Below are 20626 nucleotides of genomic sequence, written 5' to 3'. Positions count from 1 at the left end.
TTTATCACCATATAAAAGTGGGATATGTATATCTCTGTAAAATATGTACGAGGCAAAAACACTAATTTTTCGGATAAAGATGAGCAAAATATTCCATCAAATTATGCTGATAAACGACCAGTGCCAACTTTAAAATTAATAACCTAATAATTTTATATTCATCTACAGGGCCCTCACTTACAGTTTATCACCATATAAAAGTGGGATATGTATATCTCTAAAAAATATGTACGAGGAAAACACCAATTTTTCCGATAAAAAAGAGCAAAACATTCCCTCAAATTAAGCTGAAAATCGACCAGTGCCAACTTTAAAATTAATAACTTCATAATTTTATATTCATCTACAGGGTCCCCACTTACAGTTTATCACCTCATGAAAGTGGGATATGTATATCTCTATAAAATACGTACGAGGCAATAACACTAATTTTTCGAATAAAGATTAGCAAAATATTCCCTCAAATAAAGCTGAAAACCGATCAGTGCCAACTTTAAAATTACTGACTAATAATTTTGTATTCATCTACAGCGTCCTCACTTACAGTTTATCACCATATAAAAGTGGGATATGTATATCTCTATAAAATATGTACGAGGAAAAAACACTAATTTTTCCGAAAAAAATGATCAAAATATTCCATCAAATTATGCTGACAAACGAGCAGTGCCAACTTTAAAATAATAACCTCATAATTTTATATTCATCTACAGGGTCCCTACTTACTGTTTATCACCATATAAAAGTGGGATATGTATATCTCTATAAAATATGTACGTGGAAAAAATACTAATTTTTCGAATAAAGATGAGCAAAATATTCCCTCAAATAAAGCTGAAAACCGAGCAGTGCCAACTTTAAAATTAATGACCTAATAATTTTATATTCATCTGCAGGGTCCCTACTTACAGTTTATCACCAAATAAAAGTGGGATATGTATATCTCTATAAAATATGTACGAGGAGAATACACTAATTTTTCCGATAAAATGAGCAAGATATTCCCTCAAATTTTGCTGAAAAACGACCAGTGCCAACTTTAAAATTAATAACCTCATAATTTCATATTCATCTACAGGGTCCCAACTTACAGTTTATTACCATATAAAAGTGGGATATGTATATCTCTATAAAATAAGTTCGAGGAAGGGACACTAATTTTTCCGATAAAATGAGCAAAATATTCCATAAAATTATGCCGAAAACGTGTAGTGCCAACTTTAAAATTAATAATCTCATTATTTGATATTCATCTACAGGGTTCCCACTTACAGTTTATCGCCATATAAAAGTGAGATATGTATATCTCTATAAAATATGTACGAGGAAAATACACTAATTTTTCGGATAAAGATGAGCGAAATATTCCCTCAAATTATGCTGAAAAACGAGCAGTGCCAACTTTAAAATTAATGACATCATAATTTTATATTCATCTACAGGGTTCCCACTTACAGTTTATCAAAATATAAAAATGGGATATGTATATCTCTATAAAATATGTACGAGGAAAGAACACTAATTTTTCCGATAAAAAGTAGCAAAACATTCCCTCAAATTAAGCTTATAATCGACCAGTGCCAACCTTAAAATTAATAACTTCATAATTTTATATTCATCTACAGGGTCCCCACTTACAGTTTATCACCATATAAAAGTGGGCTGTGTATGTCTCTATAAAATATGTACGAGGAAAAAACGCTAATTTTTCGGATAAAGATGAGCAAAATATTCCCTCAAACTAAGATGAAAAACGACCAGTGCCAACTTTAAAATAAATAACCTCATAACTTTATATTGATCTAAAGGGTTCCCACGTACTGTTTATCACCATATAAAAGTGAAATATGCATATCTCTATAAAATATGTACGAGGAAAATACACTAATTTTTCCGATAAAAATGAGCGAAATATTCCCCCAAATTATGCTGAAAAACGACCTGTGCCAACTTTAAAATTAATAACCTCATAATTTTATATTCATCTACAGGGTCCCCACTTACAGTTTATTACCATATAAAAGTGGGATATGTATATCTCTATAGAATATGTACGAGGAAAGAACACTAATTTTTCCGATAAACATGAGCAAAATATTCCATCAAATTATGCTGATAAACGACCAGTGCCAACTTTAAAATTAATAACCTAACAATTTTATATTCATCTACAGGGTCCTCACTTACAGTTTATCACCATATAAAAGTGGGATATGTATATCTCTATAAAATATGTACGAGGAAAGAACACTAATTTTTCCGATAAAAAAGAGCAAAACATTCCCTGAAATTAAGCTGAAAATCGACCAGTGCCAACTTTAAAATTAATAACTTCATAATTTTATATTCATCTACAGGTCCCCACTTACAGTTTATCTCCATATAAAAGTGAGCTATGTATATCTCTATATAATATTTACGAGGAAAGAACACTAATTTTTCCGATAAACATGTGCAAAATATTCCATCAAATTATGCTGAAAAACGACCAGTGCCGACTTTAAAATTAATAATCTCATTATTTGATATTCATCTACAGGGTTTCCACTTACAGTTTATCTCCATATAAAAGTGAGCTATGTATATCTCTATATAATATTTACGAGGAAAGAACACTAATTTTTCCGATAAACATGTGCAAAATATTCCCTCAAATAAAGCTGAAAACCGAGCAGTGCCAACTTTAAAATTAATAACCTAATAATTTTATATTCATCTACGGGGTCCCCACTTACAGTTTATTACCATATAAGAGTGGGATATGTATATCTCTATAAAATATGTACGAGGAAAGTACACTAATTTTTCGTATAAATAGAAGCAAAATATTCCCTCAAATAAAGCTGAAAACCGAGCAGTGCCAACTTTAAAATTAATGACCTGATAATTTTATATTCATCTACACGGTCCCCACTTACAGTTTATCACCATATAAAAGTGGGATATGTATATCTCTATAAAATATGTACGAGGCAAAAACACTAATTTTTCGGATAAAGATGAGCAAAATATTCCCTCAAATAAAGCTGAAAAACGAGCACTGCCAACTTTAAAATTAATGACCTAATAATTTTATATTCATCTACAGGGTCCCCACTTACAGTTTATTACCATATAAGAGTGGGATATGTATATTTCTATAAAATATGTACGAGGAAAATACACTAATTTTTCGTATAAATAGAAGCAAAATATTCCCTCAAATAAAGCTGAAAACCGAGCAGTGCCAACTTTAAAATTAATGACCTCATAATTTTATATTCATCTACAGGGGCCCCACTTACAGTTTATCACCATATAAAAGTGGGATATGTATATCTCTGTAAAATATGTACGAGGCAAAAACACTAATTTTTCGGATAAAGATGAGCAAAATATTCCATCAAATTATGCTGATAAACGACCAGTGCCAACTTTAAAATTAATAACCTAATAATTTTATATTCATCTACAGGGCCCTCACTTACAGTTTATCACCATATAAAAGTGGGATATGTATATCTCTAAAAAATATGTACGAGGAAAACACCAATTTTTCCGATAAAAAAGAGCAAAACATTCCCTCAAATTAAGCTGAAAATCGACCAGTGCCAACTTTAAAATTAATAACTTCATAATTTTATATTCATCTACAGGGTCCCCACTTACAGTTTATCACCTCATGAAAGTGGGATATGTATATCTCTATAAAATACGTACGAGGCAATAACACTAATTTTTCGAATAAAGATTAGCAAAATATTCCCTCAAATAAAGCTGAAAACCGATCAGTGCCAACTTTAAAATTACTGACTAATAATTTTGTATTCATCTACAGGGTCCTCACTTACAGTTTATCACCATATAAAAGTGGGATATGTATATCTCTATAAAATATGTACGAGGAAAAAACACTAATTTTTCCGAAAAAAATGATCAAAATATTCCATCAAATTATGCTGACAAACGAGCAGTGCCAACTTTAAAATAATAACCTCATAATTTTATATTCATCTACAGGGTCCCTACTTACTGTTTATCACCATATAAAAGTGGGATATGTATATCTCTATAAAATATGTACGTGGAAAAAATACTAATTTTTCGAATAAAGATGAGCAAAATATTCCCTCAAATAAAGCTGAAAACCGAGCAGTGCCAACTTTAAAATTAATGACCTAATAATTTTATATTCATCTGCAGGGTCCCTACTTACAGTTTATCACCATACAAAAGTGGGATATGTATATCTCTATAAAATATGTACGAGGAGAATACACTAATTTTTCCGATAAAATGAGCAAGATATTCCCTCAAATTTTGCTGAAAAACGACCAGTGCCAACTTTAAAATTAATAACCTCATAATTTCATATTCATCTACAGGGTCCCAACTTACAGTTTATTACCATATAAAAGTGGGATATGTATATCTCTATAAAATAAGTTCGAGGAAGGGACACTAATTTTTCCGATAAAATGAGCAAAATATTCCATAAAATTATGCCGAAAACGTGTAGTGCCAACTTTAAAATTAATAATCTCATTATTTGATATTCATCTACAGGGTTCCCACTTACAGTTTATCGCCATATAAAAGTGAGATATGTATATCTCTATAAAATATGTACGAGGAAAATACACTAATTTTTCGGATAAAGATGAGCGAAATATTCCCTCAAATTATGCTGAAAAACGAGCAGTGCCAACGTTAAAATAATAACTTCATAATTTTATGTTCATCTACTGGGTCCCCACTTACTGTTTATCACCATATAAAAGTGGGATATGAATATCTCTATAAAATATGTACGAGGAAAAAACACTAATTTTTCCGATAAAGATGACCAAAATATTCCCTCAAACTAAGCTGAAAAACTACCAGTGCCAACTTTAAAATTAATAACCTCATAATTTTATATTAATCTACAGGATCCCCACTTACAGTTTATTACCATATAAAAGTGGGATATGTATATCTCTATAAAATATGTACGAGGAAAGAACACTAATTTTTCCGATAAACATGAGGAAAATATTCCATCAAATTATGCTGAAAAACGACCAGTGGCCACTTTAAAATTAATAATCTCATTATTTGATATTCATCTACAGGGCTTCCACTTATAGTTTATTTCCATATAAAAGTGGGATATGTATATCTCTATAAAATATGTACGAGGAAAGTACACTAATTTTTCGGATAAAAATGAGCGAAATATTCCCTCAAATTAAGCTGAAAAACGACCAGTGCCAACTTTAAAATTAATAACCTAATAATTTTATATTCATCTGCAGGGTCCTCACTTACAGTTTATCACCATATAAAAGTGGGATATGTATATCTCTATAAAATATGTACGAGGAAATAACACTAATTTTTCCGATAAAATTGAGCAAAATATTCCCTCAAATTAAGCTAAAAATCGACCAGTGCCAACTTTAAAATTAATAACTTCATAATTTTATATTCATCTACAGGGTCCCCACTTACAGTTTATCACCATATAAAAGTGGGCTGTGTATGTCTCTATAAAATATGTACGAGGAAAAAACGCTAATTTTTCGAATAAAGATGACCAAAATATTCCCTCAAATAAAGCTGAAAACCGAGCAGTGCCAACTTTAAAATTAATGACCTAATAATTTTATATTCATCTACAGGTCCCCACTTACAGTCTATCACCATATAAAAGTGGGATATGTATATCTCATTACCATATGTACGAGAAAGGAGACTAATTTTTAGGAAAAAGATAAGGAAAATATTAGACTCACTGCTTTGCTGAGGTTTGCTGGTAGACTAACCAGTAATCATCATTCCAATCTAGTTTCTGTCTTTCTATACAATACATGATTTCGGCTAAATTAATATTTTCCATTGCACAAAACGAGATATTAGTTCCAAATTAAAATTCATAATTAGTTTTCAGTACATACAGAAAAAGCTATTTAAATACAATACTTCCTAATCAGAATTCGCAAATGATGAGAGCTACTCCGTGGCTATATGGTCAGTGTACGCTTCTCTGACACGGGATATCCTGTTCGATTTTCGGTAGGAGCTCATGCAGTTTGGATCCAACTTGTCATATAGCTTCGCTGTTGAAGAGGTCGCTACTCAATCCAATCGAACATGATGTCTTTCGACTACTAATTTAACATTAAATTCAATAGTTGAATATTAGTACCCCCCCCCACACACACACATCGATTTTGTTATAAAGATGAAGTCACACCTTTAGAATTGCTCACGTTCTGATATTAAAAAGAGAAGTATAACATGACTTTCAATAGGATGTGAGCAATTTTCGACAAACTGAAAATGTCACGCTATTTATAAAAGAGAGACAAAGCAAGAAAAGGGGAAGAAGGAAGGTTAGGGCAACTAACAGTAATGTTACTTCCAGGCATACTTTCGGGCACTTGGTTCTCTCCGGTCGAATATAAATAAAAATGTCCCCAATAGCAAAGATAAATAACTTTTCACTTTCGTGAAGATCACTCCTTCACCAAATAATGTCCAAGTGCAGCTTTTTGATATTCTGTTTTGTCCCACGCTACATATGCAATATTTTTAGGAGAAATAATAACCAGCATAGAGGCTAGAGGTGCCTACAAGGTATATTGAAGATAAAAAGTAATAATCCTGACTTTCAACAAGATACTATCTCTATATCTGTCTGATATAGCTGAGCCAAAAACTGCGTTTGAGTATCGAAATTTAGTGAAAAGTTATTGCAAATTCGAGCACCTGCTGCTTTTTATTTTAAGTATTTCCTCAATATCACAAGCACTTGTAGCAAAATGTGTTCAGAAAGTCCCTATTTTTTTCACGTGACTTAATAATTACTCGTGAAAAATAAAATGTGACAAACCACAATACATAGCCTAATGTTTCGTTCTTTGTGTATTATTTCAAACCTCAGATTGTACACATATTTAAATTTAATTGACATAATAATCCTATTTCTCCATTAATGCTCACATACTAAGTCTAAATAGCACAATCATTATACCGCTCGTTTTAGTGTGCTCGCTTTCCACCTATAAAAGTTCTAGTTCAATCAAGGATACCAGCTATGTTGAATACTTTTCAACATTTTATTATATCTCTTCATGATGGGGACTGTACGAACACTTACTTTGAAAACTTATGTAGGTTCTACACAGAACATACCTAACCCCAAAAATTGAAATGACACCCATTTGCAGAAAATAGGAATAAACTCATAATAGTTCATGTTAACTTGTAGTATTCCATTAAATCATTTCTCAACCTTTTGTGGTGTGGCTACTATAAATCTTTCCCAGATAAACGTTAACTTAAGGTATATTACCACATAATATGGAATAACAATGAATACCTGACATTTAAATAATGTATGAGCTCCTCAGTGGATAAGAGGTTAGCGTACGCACCTTTGGCGTGGGAGACCCGGGTGCGATTCCCGGCGGGAGCTCATGTGGTTCGGATTCCACGTTAATCAGTAGGTCCACGTCTCATATAGCCTCGCTGCTGAACGGGACGAGAAACTCAAAATCAACTCAACTCATTAATTAATTTATTTAACGAACGACTCAATCGTTTTACTGAGCTCTTTTGTGACTAAAGGGTTAGCGTACGTGTCTTTGGCGTGGAAGACCTGGGTTCGAATCCCGGTGGGATTCATGTGGTTCGGATTCAACGTTAATCAGTAGGTCTCGTCTCATATAGCCTAGATGTTGAAAGGGACGTTAAACTCAGAATCAACTCAAGTTATATAGTTATACTATGTGTATAAGTATCATGTCTATTACTGTGAGAAGAATTTATATAATAATTGACGGAACTTCCTATTTAATAGTGAGTTATTTTAGTGGTATTTAAACTAGTAGAGTTTCGAAAATAATTGATATTTAATTGTTTCAATTTCATATAACATACAAGTTTGTTTACTTTTTCTTTTTATTTTCTGCTTAATTCTTTATAACTACGCTTCCTCACAGTGAAATATGCCTCATATAATGAATATAAGAACTTTGAGTATGGAAAACATACAATTCGATGGGATCGTTACACTGAGAGAATGAAACTTTAAAATAGAACAAACCTGTTTATTTTCTGAACCAGTATGGAAACTCTTCCGACTTAGATTGGTCAAATCACTGGTTCATAAGTTGTCAAACAAATATATATAAATTTAAAGGAACGAATGGATTTGGTTCAAAGTGTATTTAATGAGTTAACAGTTTAAACTTCATTTGAAAAAAAATCTGAAGTAAGATTGGGTAGTTCTCAATTCATTTTAATAAGCAGTTGGATGTTTGTAACAACATATAGTAAAATTTAAAGAAACCAGTCGTTCGGAATAGTTTAACTTTGTTTGAAAATAACCTAATCTGAGTTGAATTGGAGGATAGAGAGTTGTGCGTAGGTAATGTTTGGACCGAATTTGATTACTGTAAGTTCGGAATTAAATAAATTAAGGTCTATATTATTGGAAAGCTTCGTGATAATATGCCAAATATCATAGCTATGCCAAATTCATGAAACAGCTCCAATCATTTGTAACAACCCATGCTATTCCCATATAACATATACCAGCAAACCATCTCCATTTTTAGAAAAATTCAATATTTAGTATACTAAATAACTATAACTATTTTAATAAAGCATTAAATTTATACTATTTTCCGCGATCAATTGTAGTTGCGCAAAAACACAGATCCATTTGCCTGGAATGGTAAGTACGGCATTTGGATATGAACTCTAAAAAGGGGGACAAAATACTACTAATATAAAGGGGACATGTAAATAGGTAATAGTGTAAAGCAAAAAAAGTGGGGGCAGCAATTACCTCCACGCCCCTAATCGCCGATGGACAGTACACCTGTTAATGATATTCCCAATTTAACTGAATTTTAAGACATTGATGAGGAATAATTTTAGTAGTATTTAATATATATACGCTTTTTTTTAATAACTTCACTTCAGATATACAATTAGTTTCATTATATTTACATTAACTGTTAGTCATCCAACGATGCGTTCAAACATAGAAAATTCACTAGCAGTCATTACATTGGCCATCAACTTAAATTAATTGGTTTACAATTAAATAAATAAATTTTAAAAAAGCACCAACTTTATTATATTTAATTTGAACATGTGGTTTGGTCCGCTCATTTGAATCATTCATTTTTTAATTTAAAAGTTGCTTTACATCGATCAAAAGTGTCTGCTTACTGTGTCAAAAGGTTTTCAGAAGACCTTACATTGAATGCTGTAAATTTCTTATATCTTATACAGTAACATGAAAGGCGGACATAGGGCTTATTTTGAAATTATACACTGAGAACAATGTATGTGGAGTACGTAAAAACGTAGGTTACATGTGTAAATCCTGTAGTTGTTGGACTTAAGGTACAACTAAAAACGTATAATAAAAGTATAACTAAAACATACTTTCCGTATAAATGTTTCAAATAAACGTACTTTTTGTACGAACAAAAAACTGTATATAAGCGGTCATGATCTCACATAAAGATATACGCATGTAACAAACAGCTGGCGTATGTAACATACGTATACGTATGTGGTACATGGAATACTGTTAAATGTCATACATCCAGAAACGACATGATGTAACATCTAAGTGAGAGTAGTCTGTAGCATATGGATTACTTGTGCTCCTTGCAGATTTCCGTAGTAGACATAACGATTCCGTATATTCATACAATATACCCCTGTAAGGATAACGGACTTTTCTCAGTGCATTACTTAATAAGAATATGCGTCCGGTGAAGGGGAATGTTAAAAGCTAAACAAATTTTCTATATATATATATATATATATATATATATATTTACAACAATGAGGAATATCACATTCGAATCGATAAGTGTCAGTAAAGTAGACAAATGTTTAAAAGGAGAATGAAAAACAGAGCCGTAGCTAGAGATTACGGCGCCCCTACACTTATCTTATCAAGTTGTTCCTTTTTTCTTTGTCTTTTTCTTTCTTTCTTTATCTTTTTTTTTTTTTGGCAAATAAGAGAAATAGCTGTTATACTACGTTAAATTTTTATCAAGCTGCTTGCACAGACAATTGAAACAACAAACAGTTATCATTCTGTATTCTTTTACAAATAAAAGCTGTTTTCAGGAGGCTTATTTTGGTCTTTTTGTTGAACTTCCAAAACTGCCTTTGGCTGTACAGAAATCTACTTTGAGAACAGTTATGAAAATTTACAATACTTACGTTTCATACTATCTATAAGAATTGAAATTTTAATATGTTTGGAACTATGTGTCTTAAAAAAATGTTCTAAATGGGTAACAGTATCAATTTCCAGTAATAATTGTAAACTTTTGTAATTTTATTCTGTATGTGACCACATAAAGAAGATTTTAATTTAGATTGTTTTACAGTAAAAAAAGCTTGTGAAATGTTACGGAAGCTCCGAAGGGACCTTCTTTGCGAATTTCTTAATATTGATCGATAAAGGTGAAGAATATGTTTAATGTTTGTAGTTGAAATCCAAAATATAGTTTGGCTACTACATATGCTTAAAATTATAGTACTTACTTAATTTCTTAATGACTAAAAATTTTGAATTTAAGGTTACTTATTAGTAATAAACATACAAAATATACACACACGTTATATATAAAGTGTGTGTGTACTTTGTATGTATGTAGATAGATAAAAATATCACACAAGTAGATAAGTAAGAACAAAAAAGTCCTGGCGATACAAGTAGTTAATGGAGAAATGATCCCAATCGTGTCTTCACTATTTGCATTTTCCCATTTTGCCTTATGATACTTATCACAGGAAACGTCAACCAAAAATTGGTACTTAATGACTTCGTAAGGCAAAACGGAAATTCCCCTTTCGCTTTACAATAATTTTCATATATTGGTAGCCCTGCTTTAGCAAATATAAATGTAATTAAAATGTTCAACAGAAGGATACTGAAAAACTGGAAACAAAGAAAAAGAAGGTAACAATGTAATGGATTCGAAATCAGAACTTAGAATTAATGATAACAGAGTAGGGGTGAAATGGCGAACTTGGCCCACCATCAAAATTTTGACCCATGAATCCGACCATTATTGCTCACGAATCCGGATTTTCGACACCGTACTGCAATTCACGGGAACAAATTTATATCTAATTAGAGAAAAAAATAACAAAAACGAAAAGAAAATGAAAGAAAGAAAGAAGAAAAGAAAAACGCCATAAACATAGTCCTACAAATTCCGGATTGCGTGTTTGTTTTTGTATGTAGAACAGTAGAATCACTTTTAACATTATGAACATTACATGTATTTTTTTTTCTTTTACCTCAATATCAATCGTTTATTCAGCCTACAGAAATAGAATTGAAACTCCTTGAAAACAACTTAACTTGGATAAGGAACGCAGAAAATTTTTGAAGAATGAAAAAAATCTTCACCGACACTCAATACTTATGCGTAAAGAAAGACAAATTAAAATGATAGTTCTCATAATTAGGGATGGGCACGAGCGAGTTCTAGCGAGTTTTCTTTGAAACTCGACTCGACTCGAAACAGACATCTTTGAACTCGACTCGAGAACTCGGCTCGAAAAATTTCCTCAAACTCGACTCGAAACTCGACTAGAATTTGGTTCAAGTTTCGAGTAGAGTCGAGCAAGAAGGAGCCAAATCGAGCCGAATCGTGTGTGTAGTTCAAGTACTCTCTTCAAATATCATACATACACAATACAATTATTATCAATGACACTCCTGCTACCACTACAACTTATAATAATAATAATAATAATAATAATAATAATAATAATAATAATTATTATTATTATTATTATTATTATTATTATTATTATTATTATTATTATTATAATGGCCGCCGTCACTCATTGGTAGAGCGTTCACCTCTGGTGCATGGGGTCCCGGGTTCAATCTCTGCTCCCGCCAAGTGATCCTTATGGTGGTCAAACACCGTGTGCATGGATTTCCTCGGGGCTCGCCCGTTTCCTCCCACTTTCTTCATTTCTCCATTTCATTCATTTCTCATCATCCCCATCACCTTTAGCCTAGCCTACATAAGAGTGGAACGTAAAACGAAGATTTATTATTATTACAGCGTTTTTGCTTCGGAATCGGAAAGTCCCATGCTCGAATCCAGAGTTCAGTATCGTGACTGAGGTTTTCCAGGGTTTTCCTCAGTTACATTAGGTCAGTGTTGAGATGGTACCTTAAAATACGGACCCTAGCCGCCATCCTTCCAATTCCTTTCCCAATGTTGTTATTATTGTTGATTTGTTGAGTGCTCCACTGTAAGATGGCCTCTGAGATTGTATCTGGTAGCTTAGTAATAAATAAATAAATATATCTCTCATTCACTTAATTCTGCAAAAGATGGCTGATGGTGGGCATGAAGTCATACGTTTCCAGGTACATATACACTACACATATGATGCGTTAATAACGGCGTTATTTATTTAGTAGCAATTTTTATGTTCGGGCAGTTTTCAGCAGGAACTATTCACATAGTCAGATTGTGAAATTTGGAAAGTGTCCCGACCAACTTGACGCTTATAGTATTTGCTGCTTTCAAACCAGGCCCGTAGCCAGCATGCTTTATAAGGGGGAGGGTGAAGAAATGAAGACTGAGGGGACAATGACCAAGACATCAAAGAATAGCATAAAATTGTACATTTATCTATTATTTGCAGAATATGTGTTTATTTTTAAATTATCGCAAGTGTAATTTTGGTTTCATTTTTGGAAGCGTAATACAAGCTCTTTGTGAGATACTTTGTTTCATATTAATATTGAAAATGGAAGTATTTATTTTTCTAACATTACAACAAAATTATATTAAATCAATTTTAGGTTATATCAATTCATAATAGAAATATATGTTTTATTCAACGTTTGCACTAAATTTTCTACCCTCCAAAATAAGCGGGACACTGCAGTTTATTAATATTCACAACTAACATTATGGACTATGATACTGTTGTTTTGAAGTGCACCTGGTATCGTTGGATACTTGTCATGGTAGCAAAAATAGGTTACTGTTTGAAAGTCATGAAATTGATAAAAACAATGAAAGATATTTGGGACCCAACTAGCGAAAAACATATGATTTTACACAGAAATGAGTAGAATTCGTAAAGTTGAATTTAATTTTGTAAATATAATCGGAAGAATTTAATTGGTTTTGAGTCAGTTTGAAAATTCTCTTCAGCGTCACTTTTAAAGGGGAAGAAAAGGATTTTATGTGGGGGCAGGACCCCCTTCTAGCCCCTCGTTGGCTACAGGTATGTTTCAAACAATCCGAGACTCAAGAACATTTCGAGAGTATCGAACACTTAGAGTGTCTCAAACATTTCCATAGTCTCGAAGTGTTTCGAACAGTTTGACTCTCGAACAATTCAAGTGTTTGAAATTTTCGAGAATCTCGAACATTTCAAATGTATTCAAAATTTCGAAAGTCTCAAACACTTAGAATGTCGCAAATATTTCCAGTATCTAACACTTTAAGTGTCTCGAATATGTAGAATCCTGAACATTTCAAGTGTATTGAAAATTTAGCGAGCCTCGAACACTTAGTGTCTAAAACATTTACATAGTATCGAATCCTTCAAGTGTCTCGAACATTTCGAGTCTCGAGCACTTCAAGTGTCTCCAACATTTCGATAATCTCGAACACCGCGTGTCTCGAACATTTCGATAGTCTCGAACCATTAGAGTGTCTAAAACATTTTCATAATCTCGAACACTTCAAGTGTCTTAAACATTTTGAGTCTCGAACACTTCAATGTATTGAAAATTTCGAAATTCTCGAACACTTCGAGTGTCTCGAACATTTCGTGAGTCTCGAACCATTAGAGTGTCTAAAACATTTTTATACTCTCGAACTATTCAAGTGTCTTCAACATTTCGAGTCTCGAACACTTCAATGTATTGAAAATTTCGAAATTCTCGAACACTTCGAGTGTCTCGAACATTTCGTGAGTCTCGAACCATTAGAGTGTCTAAAACATTTTTATAGTCTCGAACTATTCAAGTGTCACCAACATTTCGAGTCTCGAACACTTCAAGTGTATTGAAAATTTCTAGAATCTGGAACACTTCCAGTGTCTCGAACATTTCGAGAGTTTCGAACACTTCGAGTTTCTCAATCATTTCCAGTCTCGAGCCGAGTGACTTGAAAGTTTCTAAAATTTAGAACACTTCAAACGTTTAACATTTCGAAAATTTGGAAAGTTCGATAAGTAGATAAAATTATTTTTTTAACCACGAAACGGTTTAGAAATTTTATTGAATTGTTATTTATTACTCGATTGAGCTCCTCCGTGGCTAAGCGGTTAGCGTACGCGCCTTTGGCGTGGAAAACCCGGGTTCAATTCCCGGCGGGAGCTCATGTGGTTCGGATTCCACGTTAATCAGTAGGTCCACGTCCCATATAGCCTCGCTGCTGAACGGGACGTTAAACTCAAAATCAACTCAACTTATTACTCGATTATCGGAACAGCCCTATTTAATGTGACATAATACATGTAGAAAATTTCTCCCTTTGATGATCTTCTAGGGGCAACTATGGAATGGTAAAATCCTGCGTCCATGGTAGAATGAAATGCGTTCATGATAATATTTTCAATTTACGGTAGTTATCAGGAGGCCCGGAACCAGCCACAGAGCTTTGGGGTGGACATGAATATGTTAGGGGGAGCAAAGTCATTAAAAATTCTATTACAAATATCTAAATTGTGTTTTTTGTATTGAGGTCTGGAGAGACCATGAAAAGTCTCGGGGGGCCAGGCCCCCTAGCCCCTCTCTGATTTCGGGCTTGGTTATCAGTCAGTATAGTATTCTGAAGGAATATTAAAGTTTCATTTAAAACTGTTCTTTCATGTGGAGAAGTGTTTATTCATCTTTTCTCTCATTCATGTAATAAAAATAGATATAGGTAATATTTAATGTGTTGGAAATTAACCAAACACTCATGTTGTTCCATCCTCAAGTAGCAAAATAAAGGAAGAAAGAAAACAACTCCTTCCCACAGATTGGTGATGTAAATATGGAAAAACTGACCGCCAAAGAAACTGCGTGTAGTGGGGCGTGGTCAAAAGTGATTAGCAGCTAGCATTTTACTACATGAATCAGACGGTCAGGTGGAATAAATTTCCTTCAACTTCACCGAAAGAGAACTTAAACAAGGGAAAAGAGAAATGTATAGTTCCATAAATCTATCAACCAAATGTCCAAATGTAGAAAATGAATTTGAATAGACAGCATAGACATCAATGTATACGGTTCACATAAAGAGGAATGAACAGCTGTAGTTTTCAAGAGATTACATTGAATAGATAGATTCTTATTCCACCCTTCTCCCGCCGACTACTTACATCTACTGGGTTTCCTGATTCAAGAGCAGTGATGACAGTTGGAGGGAAACGTTATTTCATATCGGCTGCGAAGAGGACATTCTCATCTATTCTATTATGTTTTGAAATTCATTCATTTTATCCAATGAACATGCTCTTTCACGAACAATTCTTCCACTGACTCATCAAAAGGTTGACGAACTTCGCCTACATCTAAGCAGATATAAGCGGCAAGTACATGCCAGAAGGAAATGACGAGATAAAAGTCGGCAAAGACACAATAAAACAGATGGATCTGCTACCACGGATTCCTGCTGCGAATTGACCGTGAGAAGACAACAAGTAATATCCCTTTGCTACAAATATTTCTAGCACCGTGACATGAATTTGAAGTTTCAAAAACAAATATGTTGCTTTCAATATTCAATAAACAACATATTAGTAGTTATATAATAGTTTAATTGAAGGTCAATTCCGAACTTTCTTTTAACAGCCTGTTCATCAATTTATACATTATAATTAGCATACACATATTATTATCATCACATATTATTATACTATTTATATCTACTATATATTCATTTTCCATATTTTACTATTATTAAAAACCATCTTTATGCCATTGTAATTCGTAAAAAGCTGTTTTAATAATAGAAATTAGAATCTTCATCTCAATTCATATACATATAGGCATCATACAATAATCTATTAGACACGGTTTCATAAGACTGCTCATTATGTTATCTGATATATTAATTTTACACAAAATATAAAAGTATAAACTACAATTGGTAGAGCTTTGACGTCTAATTCGAGGCACACATATTTTAACGACACATTTTACTATAATCCATATTAACTAACTCACAAAATATCTTCTTTACTATATAATTTATATCAGTTTCTTTATCCAATAACGATTTAAAAAATTTAAATTTCATGTATATTTTAATTTTAGTATCTGAGGATACAGACTAGTGTCAAAATTTCCCTTGTACAAATACTATGTAATGCGCTGAGGTTGTAACAACACAATAGCGGCGCATTACAGTTGGAGACACTTGAAGTGTTCGAGACTCGAAATGTTCGAGATACTTGAAGTATTCGATACTTTATAAATGTTTTAGACACTCAAGCGTTCGAGACTCGCGAAATTTTCAATACACTTGAAATGTTCAGGATTCTACATATTCGAGACACTTAAAGTGTTAGATACTGGAAATATTTGAGACACTCTAAGTGTTCGAGACTTTCGAAATTTCCAATACATTTGAAGTGTTCGAGATTCTCGAAAAATTCAATACACTTGAATTGTTCGATACTATGGAAATGTTTGAGACGCTCTAAGTGTTCGATACTCTCGAAATGTTCTTGAGTCTCGGATTGTTTGAAACAGACCCGTAGCCAAGGAAAGGCTAGAGGGGATACTGCCCCACATAAATTACATTTCTTCCCCTCTAAAAGTGACGCTGAAGAGAATTTTCAAACTGACTCAAAACCAATTAAATTCTTCCGATTATATTTACAAAATTAAATTCAATTTTACGAATTCTACTCATTTCTGTGTAAAACCATGTTTCTCGCTAGATGTCCCAAATATCTTTCATTGTCTTTATCAATTTCAAGACTTTCAAAGAGTAACCTATTATTGCTATCATGACAAGCATCCAATGATACCAGGTGCACTTCAAAACAACAGTATCATAGTCCATAATGTTAGTTGTGAATATTAATAAACTGCAGTGTCCCGCTTATTTTGGAGGGTAGAAAATTTAGTGCAAACGTTGAATAAAACATATATTTCTATTATGAATTGATATAACCTAAAATTGATTTAATATAATTTTGTTGTAATGTTAGAAAAATAAATACTTCCATTTTCAATATTAATATGAAACAAAGTATCTCACAAAGAGCTTGTATTACGCTTCGAAAAATGAAACCAAAATTACACTTGCGATAATTTAAAAATAAACACAGATTCTGTAAATAATAGATAAATGTACAATTTTATGCTGTTCTTTGATGTCTTGTTCATTGCCCCCTCAGTCTTCATTTCTTCACCCCCCCCTTATAAAGCATGCTGGCTACAGGCCTGGTTTGAAAGCAGCAAATACTATAAGCGTCAAATTGGTCGGGACACTTTCAAAATTTCACAATCTGACTATGTGAATCGTTCCTGCTACGTTCCTGCTGAAAACTGCTCGAAATTTTACATTACTGCTAGGCAGGGGTGTAACCAGCAGGTTTATGTAGGAGGTGCCCGTCGTTCTTGAAGGGAGCTAGCTACAATGTACAAAAAGAACGTGTTGCAGTTAGTATTTTTGAGGCCTGAAAAAAACCGGAAAATTTAGGTTTCCTTCCGGAAAAATAAAAACACTGCTTTTTAGCTTTTCTTCTTCTTCTTCTTTTTCTTCTTCTTCTTCTTCTTCTTATTATTTTATTTATTTATTTTTTTCCTTTTTCTCCATAAATTATATTCCAGGCAGTTTTTATCATGTTTAACCAAGAACAAACATTATACCTTTGTGCATAACTATTTCAATTTAAGCCCTTGTACACAGAACCTATCTATAAAGATAACCAAGGAAGTTATATCGCTTTCTCACCCACCACCTTCGAATATCGATATGTCACCAAAGGGCTAAGACGTACCTAAAAGATCAATCCCCATCATAAAATAGTCCCCATCAGCATCGATGATCTTCTGCCAACGTTCTGGGAGGCCATGGATCCCATCGCGGTAGAATTTGGTGGACCGTGAAGCGAAGATATCAAGTGCATTTTGCACCTCTACTAGGGATTTGAACTGGCGTCCTGTAGGGTGACTGTCCATAGTAGGTATGGTATCGAGACGAGACGAGACGAGACTGTGTAAGTCTCAGTCTCGTCTTGGTTGATAAGTAGCGATCTCGGTCTCGATCTAGTCTCGAGTCAAAAATCGCCGTCTCGGTCTCGGTCTCGTCTCGGTCAACAGATGCTTGTCTCGATCTCGGTCTCGGTCTCAAAGGCCAAGTCTTGGTCTCGTCTCGGGTCTCGTCTCGAAGGTCTCGAAATAAATAGTATGAATTAAAATTGTGAAAGTATTATTATCGTACAGTCTGTTGTTTCCGCTTCTTACTTTTTGCCTTCATTCTTGGCTTAGAATTATGGTATGATGTACCTCTTCGTAGCTGATTTGCTAGCGCTAATTCTTTCGATGTGTGTGTTCCAGGTTCAATCATCAGTGGGTATAACATACTTGGGACAAAACCCTAATAGTAACTCATATTTCACTTTCAGCAATAGACTTCGTCTCAAATAGTCTCAGTACTACCTATACAATTAACCTTTATTAAATGAACTCTAGTACTATACAGTAGTTTATTTCCTTCCTCTCAATCAGAATTGTTCGATACCTCCTAACGGATAACGCAACACATAACAGCACGATTGTATTTAATAGCACCGAAATTGAAATTTTACAATTTCTCAGTTATTATCAAAAACATTCTGCTTTGATTGCCATTTTAAAATCAGAATATAACGTTCATTATCTTAGCAAATAGAGTAAATTTTACTACCATATATTTTGTTTCAAATTGATCAAATGCTTTATTACCGTTTCACCTCTCAGTGTTTAGTTGACACTTTAAAACAAGCACTTCCTTAACCTTATGGTGGGAGCTACGGCACTTATCTTTGCTATCTGTGGTCTCGAGTTGGATCACCAAACAAGTTAGATTCAAAGTCTTATGTTTCGTATAGTTCGCGTCTCACTTTAAGTACATTCTGTTTCTTATACAAGTTTATAAGGTCGTAATGTATTATATAAGGATATATCCAGTGCCATAACATAGATTAAGCTTATTCCTGAGTTCTCAGCGGTGCATGTGATCTTTATTCGAGAAAACTAATCATGCGTTCATTACGCTGAAATTTTATATTGCTTGAAAATTACTTGCGAAACATGGACATACATATTATGTAAGTATATAGGTAAATCGAGCTATATGTATCTATTTTCTCTGTCCCGGCAAAACAAGAGATTCTTACTTCATAGTTTTCTTATGTATTATTTTTTTTCGCTGCACGAGTTTCGTTAAATTTTGGATCTGTTTTCACCCTACCGTACCTAGTAAAAGTTATGTATACCTTTAAACGAACTTTAGAGATAGACTATGCTAAGTCATTTTTTGGTCGAAATTGAGTTAAGAATACGTTATTAATAGACTATGTTCTTTCTAGTGGTGAACAATGTAAGTCAAAAAGCATCCTATTACTTTGTAACTACTTAGTATAGTTTGAAAACAGTCCTATAGGTCTTACTTAAGGAACTGGGTTTTCGCTTCTCTTGTAAAATTACGAAATTATGACTTGGTTTAGTTTACCTCTGAGGTCCAGGTATAATAAAATCATAGCCATAATCATAATCAACCATTGACAATCCACTGCTGGATGAAGGTCTTTCCAAGTCTTCTCCACAACTATCTATCTTGAGCAGTTCTTTTTCAGGCTACTCCCCAGTTGTTCTTAGGGGCCGCGGTGGCTCAGTGGTAGAGCGTTCACCTCTGGTGCATGGGGTCCCGGGTTAAAACCCTGCTCCCGCCAAGTGAACTTTGTGGTGGACAAACACCGTGTGCGTGGGTTTTCTCGGGGTTCTCCCGTTTCCACCCACTTTCTTCATTCCACCATTTTATTCATTTCTCATAATCATCGTCTCCTTTAGCCTAACCGGCATAACCGTGGGACGTAAAACTCAAAGATTTCATTTTCATTTTTCCCCAGTTGTTCTTGATTTCGTCAAACCTTCTTGTATAAGGACGTTTCCTTGGCTGTATTTATCTCGTGGTATCCTGTCTAGAATATAATTTTTGTCTATCGATCATAATTTCTTGCAATATATCCAGCACAGCCCATGTTAAAAATTCTTCAATTAGTACCAGTCATTAGTTGCCAAATAATTCATTTCTATATATTTGGCCTACAAATAGTTCAAATCCGCTACTTTTGGAGCAAATACACGCTACTTTTTGATCTTCGAATCTGGCAACACTGACTCAATGATTTAAATCAACACAATGTGAGGACCTCCATTTGGTCTAGCTGCTAGCACGCCTGACTTCGGTTCGGTGGTCCCGAATTCGATTTCCGCCGTGGGTACAATTGAACGACCGAAGTGGTTCGGATTCCATTATTATCATTAGCTCCACGTCTCCTTTAGACGCCCTAGCATAATCATGGGACGTTAAACTGAAACAAAACAAACAAAAAATCAACACAATATGTATTACTAACTGCA

This window comes from Thermobia domestica, chromosome 4 (genome assembly GCF_964235325.1).
Source record: "Thermobia domestica chromosome 4, izTheDome1.hap1.1, whole genome shotgun sequence".
Classification (NCBI taxonomy): Eukaryota; Metazoa; Arthropoda; class Insecta; order Zygentoma; family Lepismatidae; genus Thermobia; species Thermobia domestica.
The sequence above is the reverse complement of the archived record's forward strand: the minus strand, read 5'-3'. Positions refer to the sequence as shown.